Source organism: Culex pipiens, chromosome 2, assembly GCF_016801865.2.
Source record: "Culex pipiens pallens isolate TS chromosome 2, TS_CPP_V2, whole genome shotgun sequence".
NCBI classification, from domain to species: domain Eukaryota; kingdom Metazoa; phylum Arthropoda; class Insecta; order Diptera; family Culicidae; genus Culex; species Culex pipiens.
This window is the reverse complement of record NC_068938.1, coordinates 153,680,781-153,700,103: the sequence shown is the minus strand read 5'-3', so window position 1 is coordinate 153,700,103 and position 19,323 is coordinate 153,680,781. Positions and strand designations below refer to the sequence as shown.

At 33.4% G+C, this 19,323-nt stretch overlaps 4 non-coding genes across 4 annotated transcripts; 1 reads left to right on the top strand and 3 right to left on the bottom strand.

Moving 5' to 3' along the window:
• Nucleotides 1-5,583: 5,583 nt before the first annotated feature.
• On the bottom strand, nt 5,584-5,749 carry LOC120429592 (U1 spliceosomal RNA). Its single transcript, XR_005607446.1, has one exon. It is a non-coding gene; the product is annotated as a U1 spliceosomal RNA (small nuclear RNA).
• Nucleotides 5,750-7,777: 2,028 nt separating this feature from the next.
• On the bottom strand, nt 7,778-7,943 carry LOC120429596 (U1 spliceosomal RNA). The gene has a single exon (XR_005607450.1). It is a non-coding gene; the product is annotated as a U1 spliceosomal RNA (small nuclear RNA).
• Nucleotides 7,944-9,055: 1,112 nt separating this feature from the next.
• Nucleotides 9,056-9,221, top strand: LOC120429597 (U1 spliceosomal RNA). The gene has a single exon (XR_005607451.1). It is a non-coding gene; the product is annotated as a U1 spliceosomal RNA (small nuclear RNA).
• An 8,764-nt stretch (nt 9,222-17,985) lies between these two features.
• LOC120429594 (U1 spliceosomal RNA) lies at nt 17,986-18,151 on the bottom strand. Its single transcript, XR_005607448.1, has one exon. It is a non-coding gene; the product is annotated as a U1 spliceosomal RNA (small nuclear RNA).
• Between the last annotated feature and the right edge of the window lie 1,172 nt (nt 18,152-19,323).

Genomic DNA, 19,323 nt, shown 5'->3' with positions numbered 1-19,323 from the left:
AAATACAAAAATACAAAAATACAAAAATACAAAAATACAAAAATACAAAAATACAAAAATACAAAAATACAAAAATACAAAAATACAAAAATACAAAAATACAAAAATACAAAAATACAAAAATACAAAAATACAAAAATACAAAAATACAAAAATACAAAAATACAAAAATACAAAAATACAAAAATACAAAAATACAAAAATACAAAAATACAAAAATACAAAAATACAAAAATACAAAAATACAAAAATACAAAAATACAAAAATACAAAAATACAAAAATACAAAAATACAAAAATACAAAAATACAAAAATACAAAAATACAAAAATACAAAAATACAAAAATACAAAAATACAAAAATACAAAAATACAAAAATACAAAAATACAAAAATACAAAAATACAAAAATACAAAAATACAAAAATACAAAATACAAAAATACAAAAATACAAAAATACAAAAATACAAAAATACAAAAATACAAAAATACAAAAATACAAAAATACAAAAATACAAAAATACAAAAATACAAAAATACAAAAATACAAAAATACAAAAATAAAAAATTACAAAAATACAAAAATACAAAAATACAAAAATACAAAAATACAAAAATACAAAAATACAAAAATACAAAAATACAAAAATACAAAAATACAAAAATACAAAAATACAAAAATACAAAAATACAAAAATACAAAAATACAAAAATACAAAAATACAAAAATACAAAATACAAAAATACAAAAATACAAAAATACAAAAATACTAAAATACAAAAATACAAAAATACAAAAATACAAAAATACAAAAATACAAAAATACAAAAATACAAAAATACAAAAATACAAAAATACAAAAATACAAAAATACAAAAATACAAAAATACAAAAATACAAAAATACAAAAATACAAAAATACAAAAATACAAAAATACAAAAATACAAAAATACAAAAATACAAAAATACAAAAATACAAAAATACAAAAATACAAAAATACAAAAATACAAAAATACAAAAATACAAAAATACAAAAATACAAAAATACAAAAATACAAAAATACAAAAATACAAAAATACAAAAATACAAAAATACAAAAATACAAAAATACAAAAATACAAAAATACAAAAATACAAAAATACAAAAATACAAAAATACAAAAATACAAAAATACAAAAATACAAAAATACAAAAATACAAAAATACAAAAATACAAAAATACAAAAATACAAAAAAACAAAAATACAAAAATACAAAAATACAAAAATACAAAAATACAAAAATACAAAAATACAAAAATACAAAAATACAAAAATACAAATTAATTTTATTTAATTTAACTTAATTTTACTAAATTTTACTTAATTTTACTTAATTTTACTTAATTTTACTTAATTTTACCTAATTTTACTTAATTTCACTTAATTTTACTTAATTTTACTTAATTTTACTTAATTTTACTTAATTTTACTTAATTTTACTTAATTTTACTTAATTTTACTTAATGTTACTTAATTTTACTTAATTTTACTTAATTTTACCTAATTTTACTTAATTTTACTTAATTTCACTTAATTTTACTTAATTTTGCTTAATTTAAATTAATGTATTAATTTTACTTAATTTTTTTTAATTTTACAAAATTTAACTTATCACAACTTAATTTTACTTAATTTTACTTAATTTTACTTAATTTTACTTAATTTTACTTAATTTTACTTGATTTTACTTAGTTTTACTTAATTTTACTTAATCTTACTTAATTTTACTTAATTTTACTTAATTTTACTTAATTTTACTTAATTTGACTTAATTTAATTAATTTTAGTTAATTTTACTTAATTTTACATAATTTTGCTTAAATTTACTTAATTTTGCTTAATTTTTCTTAATTTTGCTTAATTTTATTAATTTTACTAAATTTAACTTAACACAACTTAATTTAACTAAATTTTGGCAAATTCAACTAAATTACACTAAAAATAACTTTTTTCAACTGAATTTATCTGAATTAAACTAAATTTTGGCTTAATTCAACTTATTTTTATAAACTCTTCTTAATTTAACTAAAATTAACTAATTTAATAAAACTTAAATTGATTAAACTTAATTTCACTAAATTTAACTTAATTGAACTTCATTTAACTTCGTTTCTAACAATATTTAACACTATTTTTTGATGTGCTTTAAAGGCGTTAGGTGCCCTATTTGTTCGGATTTGTCAAACATCGGCCAATCTATGTCTAGACATTCTGTACCAGCCGCCCCTCCAAGTGGACAGATGTCCATACAAAAAAGTAGAGTGTGGACAATTGCCAGTCTCCCCTTTCCCCTGCCAATGTTTTCACGTGGTTTAGGGATGCCCCCACTTTATGTTAAGTACATTTTTTTACCTACGCATCGTCCAAACAGTAACGAGAGGCTCAACTTCTAACCACTTTCCCTCAACACAAAAAACTTCTCACCTTATCAACTGAAACATTCCTTCAGGTGCCGATCCGCAGAAAATCTTCCTGGCTTTTAATTTATTCACTCACACAACACATTCTATCACCTTTTGCACTTGCACTCAAACAACACACATAATCATCAAAAAAAAACTTCACGAACTGAGCGGCTCAAACAGGATCGAACACGACACAGGACGTTGCTTTGTTTTGTTCTCGAACTGATGATCTGTCAAAAATCCATGCTGCCGGTTCCAGCTAGTTTTTTTGGTAATTTTACGCAAAATTGTGCTGAAACACCATTATTTTTGGTAAAATCTCTCCTGTCATTTTGGTTTGGGCTGTCAGTTTTGGAAAGCAAATCAGCAATCAGGGTTAGCTATTTCACCAATCCCAGATTGGTAAATTTAGCTGAAATTTTAGCTGATTCAACCAAAAAAATCACTGTTTCACCAATTTGAAGCCAGCTAATTTGAATTGTTAAATTTTAGATGGAACTCCTTTCCGTGTAGTTACTCTCTACAAAAACTTTTTTTTATTATTTTATTATCATCACCAAAATAAAAGGTATTTTTCAAATTATGAACAATTTTCTCACAAAGTGTTGCCTTCCTTACTGAAGAGAGGCTATAAAATAACTCGATGAATGAACTTTTTAATTTGACCTCTTAGACTGAGCAAATGTGTGTTGATCAAAAATATGCACTTGATGCTATTTTTTCAAATGGTCACAATGAAAGAGCCATTTAGATAGCTGTTACGATGTCGGGAGTGAGTAACAACGATGTTTTACTGCAACAAGAAATACAGTTTATTACACTGCTAATTCAACTAATAACTACTCTACAGAACGAGACTGCTTCAGCCGGCGCGCGTGTATTGATTGAGTGACGATCACACACGTGGATGTTGAAACTGTCGCGATGACAGCTTGATGCTGGAACCTTTTTCATCAAAGGTGGAGTCTGTATTTTCTTGACAAAAAGTATGCAGTATAAATATAAAATAAAATAAAAATAAAAATGAGAGAACCTAGAGAGAACCTAGAGAGAACCTAGAGGTGGAAAATTAAAGATTTTTGAAAAGTAGAAAAATGTATTTTTAAGAGCTAAATTGAATTAGCAATTTAAAAGTGCTTTTCATTTTTATCAAATGCACCGAAGCAATGTAACATTGTAACATTTTTAATTTTTAAAGTGTACAATCTTATACATTTCTGATTATATTTTGGAAAGCTGAGTAAGTTCTTTGTAACATTCTTTTTTAGACATTCAAAATAAGACAATTAAATGCTGAACCTTGCAATGAATAAAATTTGATGAAAAATAGTTTTTTTTATATTAAATCGAACTGGCCATTATTAAAAAAAAACAATAGCTCAACGACCATTTTTAAGATTTTCAATATTAAAAAACAAAACATTTGTGATATTTTCCGATTCTTCCAAAATATTTATTACTCAGAGCTGATGTTTGAAAAGCCCTTAACTGTAGATTTTTAACCTTTTCAAATAGAATCCTTTTTTTTTTTTTTTTTTTCGAAGAGGGAGCGCGGCCGTGGCTGGGCTGACTGGTTACGGTGTTCGCTTTGTAAGCGAATGGTTCTGGGTTCGATTCCCATCTGCTCCCAACGAGAATGTTAAGAACACAGAAATTTGAAATGATAAATATGAACGAAAAATCAAAGTCGCTCGAGGTGGGGTTCGATCCCCCGTCCTTTGGATTGGTAAGCAAAAATGCTAACCACTAGGCCATGACGACTTGGTGAGCGTGGACTGGAATTAGGAATACTGTTACAGAGAGCGAGTTGTGGCGCTATAACCACGGCAAATAGTGTCAAGGGCATTCGTGGAAATACAATGTCCCATCCCAGAGGGTCCCGGAGTACCAAACCTTCTTAGCATGGTGCTCCCAACGAATACAACCAAAATCTCGGAGCGTATGGTGTTGTGTCCCCACGCTTCTTCCTCCCCTGTCGATTCAGAATTGTGTTGTTGTTCGAACACTCAGTGCTCAAACTCAACCCAATTACGAGTCATCTCTGCGATACGGCTTTACGCAGTAGGCCTGGCCGCTTTAACGCTTGTGATGTTTCAATGCATTCTAATGCAATGGCGCACTACAAATGTTAATAAATGACAAGAAGAGTGCTAGGCGTCATCTAACCTTAGGCACTCTCCAGGATCCCTTCGAAAGATTGGCTGCGCTAGGGTCTGATTAGATTAGATTAGATTAGATTAGATTAGAATGCTTTTTTTTCAAAGAGATCCGAAAATTTCATAAATGTTTTTACTTTAGTATTGAAAATTTGACCGTTAGTTGCTGAGATATTGGCATTAAAAAATGGGGTGCTATTTGGGTAGGACTTTAACAATTAAAATTTTTGGAAAATTTCTGAACTTTTCGAAACAAATATTTTCATAAAAAGTTCCTAATGAGCACCATTTAAAAAAAAATAAAACTGCCAATTTTTTATAAAAATCATACAATAATGGTTTACATTGAAAATAACTTCCTTGGCTGCTGAGTTCCCTCAATTAGCCATATCTCGAAAACGGTACACTTCATCAAAATTTCTTAAAGTACTTTTCCATTGCAAATTTGATTTGAACTGAAATCAACTAAATTTTTGAGTAAAATTTTTCTTTCCTAAAAACGCAATTTTCAAAAAGCAGGCTGCAATTTGTATAAGCCAGTGGTTCTCAACCTTTTTCATTGCATTCCCCCCTTGGCTGATTTGAAAGACCTTCATTCCAAAGTTAAAAAAATTGACATTCGATATTTTTTTATAATTTTTTTTCATAACTTATTTTTATTAGGTCTTTTAAAATGCTACATTAAAAAATTCAAGAGGGATTTAAAGAACTGCAGTCAGAGTCACCAAATGTTCTGAAGCTGAAGTAAGGATTGAAGTGGACTCTGGAGTCGTTTCAAAAGCCTCCCTATATTGCAGTCCTAGTGTTAAGAAACAATTTCAAGGTTTTTTTATAGTTAGGAATATTTGTTAAACCTTCCTGAAACTTGAAATATCACATGGGTTAATATTGGATTTTTAAACATTGTTTTGCCAGCAACAATTTCACATGATTTCAGTTATTCAGAATACTAAATTTTTTTTGATTCTGTTAGGATCGGGATGTGCGCGTACGCACGTCCCGGCTACCAAAAATAACACACACGAGATATCCACATGAGGGATATTCGCAGGGGTCAACCCGACCGGAATGTGCAATGGCCGAGCCTCGCCCTGGGGGAACCGCCTTGATGATCACGGTAACCCCTGTGCCAGGTAAGTATGCCTTCTGGTGATTAAGAGGGATCTCTTAGGTCTATGAAGAAATAGTTCGGTAGCGATTTTGTAGGGGATCTAGAAATTTACCTGTTCAAAAAGGTAAAATTCTAAGCAGAAAAAGGTGCGAAAGATATTACAATGAGAAGTTAATTCGAATCAGAAATTGATAAACTCTACAACAGCAAACTTCACATTTTAAAGAAATTTCCAAAACGAGCTTTAATATCGATCCAAATTGCCCGACTGACCCCGACCAATAAGCAATTAAACGCTCTCCCGTCGTCAACAACTGGGTTGAGAAATGATTAATAAATTGACTAATTGGCCGAAATCAACGCTCGAACGAAATCAGATCACGACTCCGCGATATGGGTGCGCTTAAATCGATGATTAAGAATTGGAAACCTCGAACAGCTGGCCAGCTGGGACCACACACGACGGAACGTCCTCATCTGGGGGTGGGAAGCCTCGTTTTGGTCCGTGATTGACACGGATCGGTCTACTTTCGACGAGATCACGTCAAGCTGTGACGGCTAATTTATTCACCACGGCCATCAAAAACGAGCATCACTCACATTAATTTGGCTTTAAGTATCGATCCGTATCAGCATATCTAGAAAAATTTTCCTCTGATGAATTTATTATTTCAAAATTTGGTTCCTTATCAGCGTCTGCCATCCAAGGTCTAATTTTCGGATCTGATAACCTAACGACAATTTCGGGGGTTGGCCAATCGGAGAATCCTACCAACTTGGGGACATCTTGCGCGGTTTGCTTTTACGATCCCGTCTAAATTACCCCACAATTTACGATCGTGTCATCGGTTCTATAAATACAATCAACAACCATCGGAATCACTTCTTGGGACTCCTCCGGCGACCTCCTCGCTAGGGTCTCAATCAGATAGGCCAGGGTCCCGTCGGTTGATGTATGATCCGACGATCCCATACGGATCACCTCGAGGCGGGTGGTATCCGATTCTTCATAGGAGAGATGGACTATGAGCGATAAATTTTACTGCCACCACTCGGAGTTGCTCTTGTTTTCGGCAAAACAGATCATGGGAAGATGGCAAGCTGTTGACAAGGTGATTTTTACAGACAAAAGCAAAACTTTCATAGTGTCATTAAGAACATTCAAGATTTTAATGTGCAATATTACAGTTTATGAAGTCAATATTTATTTATATAAGAATTTATTCTGGATATCTGTTATCATGTCCAAAATAAGCCATTGAAACCCTTTTTAAGAGCGTGGCTTATAGTTCGTGGGTGGTCATGGCTTGCAAACGACACACCCGCCCAGGGTTGCCTAATTTCTGCTGTTCGAAAATTTCCTTGCGATCACCCCGCCAGTCAGCCACCAGTCGACGACGGCCATCGTTAATTAATTTATGCCCGCGATAAAACAAACCGTCAACGTATTTTCACAGGATCGTAAAACGTATTGATTTACCGAATTCGGGCCTGGGCTGATTGACGTGCTTTACTTTTGACTCATTTCGGTGATGGATCAAAACATTCGCGGTGACACATCACCCATGGCCTGGAATCTAGGGTGGGTGGGGCTGTTATTGACTTGAAGGGGCTTAAATCTGAGATTTTCGATCATAAGTTGACGTCGGTTGGCAACCACCCTTGATATGCATAATCAGAGGGGTTTGGCGAGACGAAATAAAACAAACAAATCGGCGGCTCGTCTTCAAAATCAATCTGAGCTTAGGGAAATGGTCGCCTGATTTATGTGTCTTTGGAAGAATTTCCCACTCCGAACGCGGCGGGTGGCCTCGTGGATGAAGATTCACATTTGGCGGCGTGGTTTGATGTTGTTCCACTTTGTAGAATAGTTAAAATATATTTAAAGCAATTCAAGATTAGCAGCGAAAAATATAATTTAAAGCAATTCAAGATTAGCAGCAAAAATGGTTTTATTTATTTCATGAGAAATTTAGAATCAACCAAAACTGAAATGCAATGCTTCCAAATTTGTGTACATTTGAAAGTTTTAAAGTTTTGAAAGCTAATTATATAGGATCGGGATGTGCGCGTACGCACGTCCCGGCTACCAAAAATAACACACACGAGATATCCACATGAGGGATATTCGCAGGGGTCAACCCGACCGGAATGTGCAATGGCCGAGCCTCGCCCTGGGGGAACCGCCTTGATGATCACGGTAACCCCTGTGCCAGGTAAGTATGCCTTCTAGTGATTTGAAGGGATGTCTTAGTTCGAAAAAGACATGATTCAGTAGTGATTTGTAGAAATTCTTCGAGAACCAGGTAAAATCCCGTAATGAAGAAATTTAAATGAGATATCTATTCAAATAGGAATAACTCAAACTGTACATCAGCGAATATTTCCCCAACATTTTCCGGAAGCCAAACCCTCTTTCGACCTACTTCCCAGCCCAGGGCCCGTTGAACAATGCACCGTTCAAACATGTGTTTTCCCTCCTTCCAGCGATGAATCATATCTCACTCGACATCCATCCCCAGTGCCCGGCAGTGTCTTCGAAGCCGAGCCAGCAGATCCACTTGCCACGATACGTTCGTCAGCTCGGGCCGCATGATCTGATGTACGACCTGGAGATTTTTCATTCAACCCTGGACCCCGGACCAAAGACCCCACGGCGATGATTCCGTTGAGGAGCAGCACGTCGCTTTCATTTGGCATGCCGCCACATTGTATTCAAAACTTGCTGCCTTCCCCTTACCGGCGGTTCCGCGCAAATTCCTTGGACCTGGGATGGCTGAGAAAATGCTCTCACTCGGAAGAGAAGAAATGAATTGGCCAATAAAACACTGAAACATCAGATAATGATATCAATATAAGGCCAAGACTCATCGAACAATTTCTGCAGAGGATCTCGCGCTTCATCCTGAAAAAAAAGTTAAAGGAACGAGGCAGTGCCTTGCAGCGCGGAGCAAAGTACGCTGGGCCCATCAAATTGTGCAATACAAGAATACGAGTTAATTTGTGGAATGGAACCAGCCATAACAATAACAGGTAATGGCAGCAAACGAGCCGAGGATTCTCGCCACGAATAAATAGGCACTAGGCCGAGGTCGCCACGATCTCTAACCGATCTGGCGGAACCGTTGGATCCACGTCGTTGGAAAGGGCTTGCAGTTTGGTTTGCTAATCCAAAAGGAAATTTGGACAGATTTACATTAAATATTGTTGTTGTAGAATTTAAGATTTCTCATTGGAATTTCCTTTTTGCACAGGTAAAATTCTGAAACTCCTACCAAATCGCTACTAAATCATGTCTTCTCCAAACTAAGACATCCCCTCAAACCACCAGAAGGCATACTTACCTGGCACAGGGGTTACCGTGATCATCAAGGCGGTTCCCCCAGGGCGAGGCTCGGCCATTGCACATTCCGGTCGGGTTGACCCCTGCGAATATCCCTCATGTGGATATCTCGTGTGTGTTATTTTTGGTAGCCGGGACGTGCGTACGCGCACATCCCGATCCTATTCTGGAATAATTAATAAACCTATTTGTTCAGAAAAAACCTAAAGAAGTTGAAGTTTGCAATATATTGTTTTTACTTAATTAACCTGTGGCTGGATCATTTTTTTGTTTGATTAGTCTTTTAAAGTATTGGCTATGGATTGGCTATGGAATAAAACACCATGATTGCTAAAACTAGAATTAGCAAATGTTTCAAGATCCTTTTTTTTTATTTGGATAGATCTGGCATGCAAAAACTTATATTATGAAACGGCTACATAATGAATTAGAGCTGCATTAAACTTATAAGTACATCCAAAGACAAACACCCATAATAGTAATCAATTAAAGATCATAAGTTTGGCTAGTGTTTTTTCACGGAGAAAAAATCAAAACTTCACGGCATGCTTATCACAAAACAGACAAATTTCATGACACCCTTAAAACTGTTTCAAAAGAACCCAAAATAGTAGTTTATGCAACAAGTTGCAAAAAAAGGATTTTTTCAGCACGAGTCGTACATTTATCCAACGAGGTTCACCGAGTTGGATAAATACGACGAGTGCTGAAAAAATCTAGTTTTGCAACGAATTCCATACAACATTTTTTGCAATTCCGAAAAACTTCCATTGAGTGAAATTTTGAGTCAAATTTTCATGTATTTTGTCAATAAATCGTTTAAATCAAAAAAATGTTGAAAAGTGTTACTTTTCGAAACAAGTGCTGAAAAGTTCAACTTTTCAGCACCCATTTCAGTGCTGAAAAGTAGAACTTTTCAGCATTTATTTTGAAAAGTGTTGCTATTCGATTCTGTTATTTTTGGTACAGAAAAGTAGGCTATTTCGTCGTTCAAGAATGACAGGAAAAGTAAGTAGTTTCACGACGGAATTGCAAAAAAATAATTAAACGTTTCTTTTCCGACATATTTGTTAAACTGAAAGTTTACTTAAATTTATTCTAAATAGTTTACAATCGATTGTTTTGGGAAAAATAGAAGGAGTTTGTAAAAAAACTGCATACAAAATTCGCATGGATAAGTGAAGTGCTTCTGGGGACGCGCAGTTTTGTTTTTTCGCGATAATTTTCGTCTCTTTTGTGTCGCTGTTTGTGTGCATGGGGTGATTGGTCATAATAATTAAATAATGCCTTCATAAGTGCAGTGCTTCTGGGGACGCGCAGTTTTGTTTTTTCGCGATAATTTTCGTCTCTTTTGTGTCGCTGTTTGTGTGCATGGGGTGAGTGGTCATAATAATTAAATAATGCCTTCATAAGTGCAGTGCTTCTGGGGACGCACAGTCCGGGTTTTTTCGCGATAAGTTTCTTCGTAAATGATCGTAAAAAGTTATTCTAACTTTCAATTTTAGTATTAACTCATCAAACTATCGATTTTGTGAAGAGTAAAGCGTCATTCATTTACTATTTTTGAAATTTGCTCGCGTTATCTAAATTGTAAAAACAGTAAAAATATACTGAGCAATTCTCTACAAAACCGGCCGATTTCGACCATTTTTATTTTTTGTATTTTTTGATTTGGCTCAAACTTTGTGGGGGCCTTCCCTATGACCAAAGAAGCCATTTTGCATCATTAGTTTGTCCATATAAATTTCCATACAAATTTGGCAGCTGTTCATACAAAAATGGTACGTAAATATTCGAAAATCTGTAACTTTTGAAGAAATTTTTTGATCAATTTGGTGTCTTCGGCAAAGTTGTAGGTATTGTTAAGGACTATTTAGAAAAAAATAGGTACACGGAAAAAAAAATTTCCCGATTTTTTTATTAACTTTTTTTTTACAAAAACTCAAATTCCCAAAATACGTATTTTTTGATTTTCGAGATTTTTTGATATGTTTTAGGGGACAAAAATCCGCAACTTTTGAGCTATAGAGAAACATGGTCAAAAAATCTGCCGCCGAGTTATGATTTTTTGAAAAACTGGTGATTTTTGGAAAAAATCGAAATTTCATACATAAAATTTTTTTGACCTCATTTTTTTATGCAAAATTGAATTTGCAATCGAAAATTACTTTACAGATTTTTTGATAAAGGGCCCCGTTTTCAAGATATAGCCACCGAAAGTTTCATTTCAGCGAAATATTTGCAGTTTTTCGATTTTTAAAAATAGTGACCATGAGTGACCATTTCTAAAAATATTTTTTTTGAAAAGTTCAGAAAATTTGCTATAAAATTGTCTAAGAGACATCGAAGATTGGACCTCTGTTTGTTGAGATACAGCGGCTTAAAGAAAAAGAAACACGAAAATTGAAGTTTTCTAAGTCTCACCCAAACAGCCCACGATTTTCTAATGACGATATCTCAGCAACTAATGGTTCAATTTTCAGTGTTAATACATGAAACATTCGTGAAAATTTCCGATCTTTTCGAAAAAAATATTTTGAAAAAAATTAAATCAAGACTAACATTTTAAAAGGGCCAAACATTGAATATTATGCCCATTTGAAATGTTAGTCTTGATTTAAAAATTTTCAAAATATTTTTTTCGAAAAGATCGGAAAATTTCACGAATGTTTCATGTATTAACATTGAAAATTGAACCATTAATTGCTGAGATATCGTCATTAGAAAATCGTGGGCTGTTTGGGTGAGACGTAGAAAACTTCAATTTTCGTGTTTCTTTTTCTTTAAGCCGCTGTATCTCAACAACCAGAGGTCCAATCTTCGATGTCTCTTAGACAATTTTATAGCAAATTTTCTGAACTTTTCAAAAAAAATATTTTTAGAAATGGTCACTCATGGTCACTATTTTTAAAAATCGAAAAACTGCAAATATTTCGCTGAAATCAAACTTTCGGTGGCTATATCTTGAAAACGGGGCCCTTTATCAAAAAATCTGTAAAGTAATTTTCGATTGCAAATTCAATTTTGCATAAAAAAATGAGGTCAAAAAAATTTTATGTATGAAATTTCAATTTTTTCCAAAAATCACCAGTTTTTCAAAAAATCATAACTCGGCGGCAGATTTTTTGACCATGTTTCTCTATAGCTCAAAAGTTGCGGATTTTTGTCCCCTAAAACATATAAAAAAATCTCGAAAATCAAAAAATACGTATTTTGGGAATTTGAGTTTTTGTGAAAAAAAAGTTAATAAAAAAATCGGGAAATTTTTTTTTCCGTGTACCTATTTTTTTCTAAATAGTCCTTAACAATACCTACAACTTTGCCGAAGACACCAAATTGATCAAAAAATTCCTTCAAAAGTTACAGATTTTCGAATATTTACGTACCATTTTTGTATGAACAGCTGCCAAATTTGTATGGAAATTTATATGGACAAACTAATGATGCAAAATGGCTTCTTTGGTCATAGGGAAGGCCCCCACAAAGTTTGAGCCAAATCAAAAAATACAAATAAAATCCATTTCCGGTTTTGGTAGAGAATTGCTCTACTGATAAGTCCAGCCCATAGCATTACTGCTCGGCTGGCACGCGTACGATATAAATAAACCATTTTAAATAATCAATTATCTATCTTTCCGCAGCCGGCTGCCTAAGATTTAAAAAATTTCAACCGATAAACAAAATGCGCATGGTCACATCACTGCCACTCGTGAATCCTGACCTCATACCCATCTACTAACCCCCTCAAAACTCATGTGATACTTTGTCGGAGAAGCAGTCGATTGGGCGGTCTCTATCACTCAAGTATCGGACTAACATTCCCATCCACTTCCCCGTGACCCTACCAACGGTCGTGGCCGGCGCAGGTATTGATCAGCATGATAGGGGCCTTTGAGAAGTTGCGAAGCGAGGAAAGATAGCACCCACTCATCTTCCACGGCTCGTGGATGTAACTTCTGGAGGTCCTGGTCAATAACGGAGTAGCAACTGCGGGTGGGCACCTATGCTTATGCTTATGCTTAAACTGCATACAAAATTCGCATGGGCTTAATTGAAAATTCAGGTTCATATAATTAAATCGCGACAAAACCGCATCTTAAAAGTAAAATTTCTGGAAATAAAATTGAAACAAATTGGTCTGTTTTACTTGTTCGCATCAAACAGATTATCTTCTAGATATAATTTAATTTATAAACTAAACATTTCAATCTGTTGCTTTTTCATTTATAGAGTATAACCTTGCAAACAGATTTTTTTCTACTATCTAGTAAATAAAAAGATATCGCAATTTAAAACAATAAAATTAGTTGAAATAATCCAAATTTTCGAATTTCGTAAATTTTCCCACTAACACATAACAATAATTGTTTAATTATTCATGAATTGCGTATGGAAAACATAAAGGGCATCGTAAAACTACTTCGATGAAATTTCTTTGAATTTCACTGATTTCACGGCATTTCACGGGATTGCTTAAATTTCACGGCCCAAGGCAATTTTCGCGGATTGCACGGCTTCCAATTACATTAATAATGAATAATGATGAATCATTCATGTAAAAACAGTTCTTCAAGAAATTTTCGGTATATTTTTGCTTTCATTCAAATGTAAGCAGTACCTTGATGTTTAAATAATATAGAATGAAACGTGAATTTTGATAAATGGTCAAGAATAAACATTTGAGAAAACCCGGAATGAAATCATTTCTTTACAAAAAAAAAGTTGAATCGAAAAACGATTTTTATATTATTACGCATTAATTTATTATTTAAATATTTTAACTTGACTGCGTTATTTGACCATTTTTTAAGTTTTTGTTTAATTACTATTTAAGAACCTTCTGTTACCAAGCGTTTAATGAAAATGAAGTAGTTGCACTGCCGCTCAATCAAAAGTTTTGTTTTTACATGTACTTTGAGCCAATTTAATAAAAAAGTTATGTTTGTTCTAAAAATTCCAAAATAAAAATCACTTTTGTGCTGTCCCATATGCAAAATAAAGGCAAGTCAGTTCCTTCCAAAGAAATATCTCTTGAATCGATTTAATGAACGTGGAACCATTTAAATTTAACGGACTATGTTTCTTAGAACCTGCAGAACTTACAAAACTATTACAATTAGTTCATATCTGCAAGAATATTTATAAATTTTGATGCGTAATATATGAAACCATTTGTGCTTTTTTCATGCAAGGGACATCCACGAGTAAACAAGGAACTACATACCATTATGAGGCAGTGTAGTAGTTTAGTCTCGTTTATGATAACATTTTATATGTTATGAACTTTACTGTAAATGAATGAATCTTAAATAAACAGAAAATCACGTAATTTTATATCATTTGTGAAAATTACTTGCATTTGTGAAAATTACCCAAACAAACTTTGAAATGACAGTTTAACTTCTGGTGAAAATGTTTAAGCCTACCTTGATATCATTGACTGACTTGCCTTTATTTATAGAATAATAAAGGCAAGTCAGTTCTAGTATGAAAATAACACAAATTTATCTCTAAATTTTAAGTTTTATGAAACAAATTCATGTTAGAAATATTTGTTGAACTAATATTGAAATAATTGTATAAAAATTCAGCAAAAAAAAATTGATTAGAAATGTGAAAAATGGTGCAATTTTTTTTTGCCTTCTCACGGCATTATCTCAGCCCCCACTTTTTACATATGGGACGGACTAGATTAGAGCGGCAGTGCAAGCCCGGGCAGAAAGTTGCATCTTGGAAAAATCTACCCATGTTCGTAAAAACACGAACAAGTCAAGTTCACCCCAGGGTATGGTTAAGAGATAACCGAACATGGCCACGAACATAAGTTGTTCGAGGCGTATCTACGAAAAATCTTGTTGAGTTTATTTGACCAACAATGCCACATCAAGTTGAGTTTATAGTAGCAAACAACTGAAATCTTCCAAAAATCATATCAAGTTCATAAAGTAGATTTTGATCCCAAAAATAATTTTATTGGTTTTTATTGCACCCCGCCACAATTCAGACCCCCCCCCACCCCTTCTTCCTCTTCACAAATATGAGTAATATTGCAGGAATATACGCACTTACATCAAAACAAGATTTTTCAAAGTTGAAAAATTATTTTACTTTAAAAACTCATTAAAAAATTGTGGAGAAAGCGTTGAATTGCCAAAATGTCTCAATAATTTTCCAAATCACGAAAAATCCAAAGTCTCTATATTCCATTTTTTTTTAAATTGAAAATAAAAGTTTATGAAAATATTCCTAAAATTGCATAAGTCCAAAAATCCACAGTAAAATTTCAAAAAGCCTGATAATGTTCCTTATCAAAATAATTTTTCAAAATGTTGAAAAATATTCAACTGGCTGAGAGCAAAAATTTCGCAAAATCCTGAAAATCTAATAAATTCTACCAAAAATCTTGTCGTGATACGGATCCCGTAAATTTTCTAAGTGCCGGAACGATTTTTGTAGGGGGTATATCAATAATTATTAAAAACCAACTTTCGAATTTCAAAATTTCAATGAAGACGTTTTGTTAGGGACATTATTTTAGGAACAAACTGATGTTTTTGTAAAAATCGGACGAAAATTTCCTGTAATTTCGACGATTTTTCCGATATTTTGATTCAAAGCAAAAATAAACATCAACATAATTTATCATGTTTCTAAACTCCCAAAAAATTTCTAAGTCCCAATTTTTTTTTTCAGTTTCCTGTTCTCGAAAAATTTTAAGTGTTAAAAATATTTTACTGGTCGAAAGCCAAAATTTGGTTAAGTCCAAAAAATCAAATAAATTCTACCAAAAATCTTGTCGTGATACGGATCCCGTAAATTTTCTAAGTGCCGGAACGATTTTTGTAGGGGGTATATCAATAATTATTAAAAACCGACTTTCGAATTTCAAAATTTCAATGAAGACGTTTTGTTAGGGACATTATTTTAGGAACAAACTGATATTTTTGTAAAAATCGGACAAAAATTTCCTGTAATTTCGTCGATTTTTCCGAAATTTTGGTTCAAAGCAAAAATAAACATCAAAATAATTTATCATGTTTCCAAACGCCCAAAAATTTTCTAAGTCCCAAAAAAATGCTGACACATTGAAAAATATACGCAAAAATTTCTAAGTCCAGCATAAATAAAATCAAACTTTAAAATATCAGGTCATGAAAATTATTCTAAGTGTCGGAAATCGAAAATTATGTCAGTGACTGCTAATTTTTCTAAGTCCAGCATAAATTTGAAATAAAGTCAAAATAATCATTTCATGATGTTCGGGTAAAATTTTGGAAAAAATAAAATTTTCGAAATTTTTGCTAAGTCTAAAAAAACTACCACTAACACCTCAATTCGTCATAACTCGAGGAGTTTACAGCAAGATGCGAATAAACAAGCCAAGATAGTTCGAAGTTATATCCAACAACTCACTTTCCGCCCGGGAGGAAAACCAAATTTCTATGAACTAGCGAATCACTTAAGATGTTAAATTGTTATTTCGGTAATTTCTGTGAGTCAATACATTATTTAAACTATAAGCAGTCATTTTTTGGACAGATTCTCTTTTGAAAAAAAAAAATGTTTGATGTAATTTCGAACTCTGAGTTATTTAAAGCATTTTTTGCAAAGCAAATTAAATTTAAGCAAATTAAACAAAAAAACAATTAATAAACTTTTCAGCATGTTTATGCATTGATTTCAACATGAGTTACATAACATAATAAAACAAATCGACGCTGTCGTGCTATCATGTCGCACCCGCCATTTCGACGTTCCGAGAAAAACGCATTTTAATGTTTAACCTTGAATAAACAAAAACGATAGCACGCAATGTAAACAATAAAAAACACGTTTTGTTTGGTTGACCATTCTGTGCATTGCCCCGAAGTTTGGTTGAATTTGTTTGCCGGAGTCCCGAGTTATAATTACAAATGTTTACGGTAGTCTCACTTGTACGTGCGTCAAACGCATCCTGACCTGAAATCCTTTTGGCCAATTGTCGCACTTACATCATTTTTCAGGGAGTGACAAGATAGCACGACAAGATTGAAACTTCTTTCATATGAAAAGTGACAAAATCCGCGGAGCTATTTTGGTTTTTATTGAATATCTCAGGATTGAAATCGAATTTTGGGGATCTGTGAAGGTCAAAAGGTGAGGCATTGTTAGCTGCACAAAATGGCGTTCTTAACTCAATTTGGCCCAAAATGCACGTACGACAAGTTAAAACGACGGCGACGAAATCGACAAAAAAAACTAGTATAGTATAAATATTTTGCATTGAAGTTATAGTATCAATAATCAGAAATTCAAGGGTTATAAATGATTTTACTTGACGAGTTTTTCTATACATGTTCCAGACATTCCAGATTTTATAAAATTTACCACCATTCTTGAATGTTGAAATAATGCTATTTCAAAAATGTCTATAAAATACAAGCTAACCCCGACAAACTTCGTCTTGTCATTTTTTCACTTCTTGACGTTTTTAGCCTCCTGTGATCAAAATTTGATTTTACGCAACTTTTCCCATACAATCTGCAGATCTTCCGGAATCGGTTCCGGAGTGGCCAAAGTTGTCACTCTTTAGCGTAAGAACCTTCCTTGGGCTTATACGAACCCAACGCAGCAAAGAACGCTCCGATCCGACTTTCCGTTATCAACTGATGCGCGTTCGAACAAAACCGTCGAAATTTTTTATATATATAGATTTCACTTTTCAATGATTCGAATAAATTTTATCAGTAAATATGTATATTACCGCTGAGAATTCTTATTATGTGTATTATTATTTTATTTATTTTTTTTTGGTAACGGTGAAATATACGTTTTATCAGACTGTTGGAATCGGAAGAATTTGAAATTCAAAATCACCTTGTATTTATAAAATAAAATGAAAAAGAATAAAATCAAATATTCTTTTTTTAATAAAGGATTAGGATCGGGATGTGCGCGTACGCACGTCCCGGCTACCAAAAATAACACACACGAGATATCCACATGAGGGATATTCGCAGGGGTCAACCCGACCGGAATGTGCAATGGCCGAGCCTCGCCCTGGGGGAACCGCCTTGATGATCACGGTAACCCCTATGCCAGGTAAGTATGCCTTCTGGTGGTTTGGGGGAGCGATTTAACTTTCAGGAGACATATTTCGCTAGCGTTTGCAGTTTTTTTTTTTTATAAGACGTTTACCTGAACTAAGGATGTTTTCTAACCAGAAATAAATTATTGCTTCAGCACCATTTGTAAGGTTCTTAACTATCGAAATATTCAAATTAGTTTTTCAAGTTGGAATCCGTCAAACACATTTGCTTTCAGTATTCCTCAGGCTCTTATTAGACAATTTTGTGTCTTTTCGTCAAACTTTGAAAATCCAACTCGACACTTCTAGCTGACCGAATCATTCAACTCATCTTCCTTTGAGCCCATTGTGCCGCACGAGCCCGCGCTATCACAAAATTTCCAGCGCACACATGAATGACTTCTTGGTTTGCCGCCCGGTTCCGGCGGATTATTGAAACAAATCACCAATCCCGCTCATTGATACTACTTCATCTATGTGGCTAGAGGTAGATACCGTCAGTGTGTTGTATGATCTCCTCCTCCACCGACGACGACTCAGTCCCAGGATCGAGGCATTTCTTCTTTGCTCTTATCAGGCCGATCCGATCAATGGCAATTGAAACAGAGAGCTGTGTGAATTGTGCCATTTCCCGGGGAATATCTTGACTTTTTTTTGATAAGGTCCTATAAACAAATGTAAACATTGAGTGTATCCCGCTTACTCCGATGGACTTTGACATAAGGTGTGAAAGGGATACACTCAATGTTTACATTTGTTTATAGGACCTTATCAAAAAAAAGTCAAGATATATAATTTTCCTATTGATTGCCAATTTATAAATTATTTCGCAAACATTCCAGCGCGTTGTCGTTGGTTGGGTTGAGACTTAATGGATGTTTTTGATCGATTCTCAATTTGTTATACGGTATACGACAAAACACACAAAATTCAGTTTAAAAGTTGGTGCCTAGCAAATATTAAATTTATATTTTTCTGCCTGTGGTCCTGGCTCGTAATGCAAATGCTTAAAGTCATGTAGATGAAACTTATTTAAAGGTTAAGAGCATTTTTTAATATCAATATCAACAGACCAATGAGGTTCACATAAATCACGATGTTCAACACTTGCATCTAAAAGCTTATTTTATGGCAGTTATAAAATCCTGCAAATAGCCTAATAGACCGTTAAAATTGCTTCGATTAGCTGAAAAA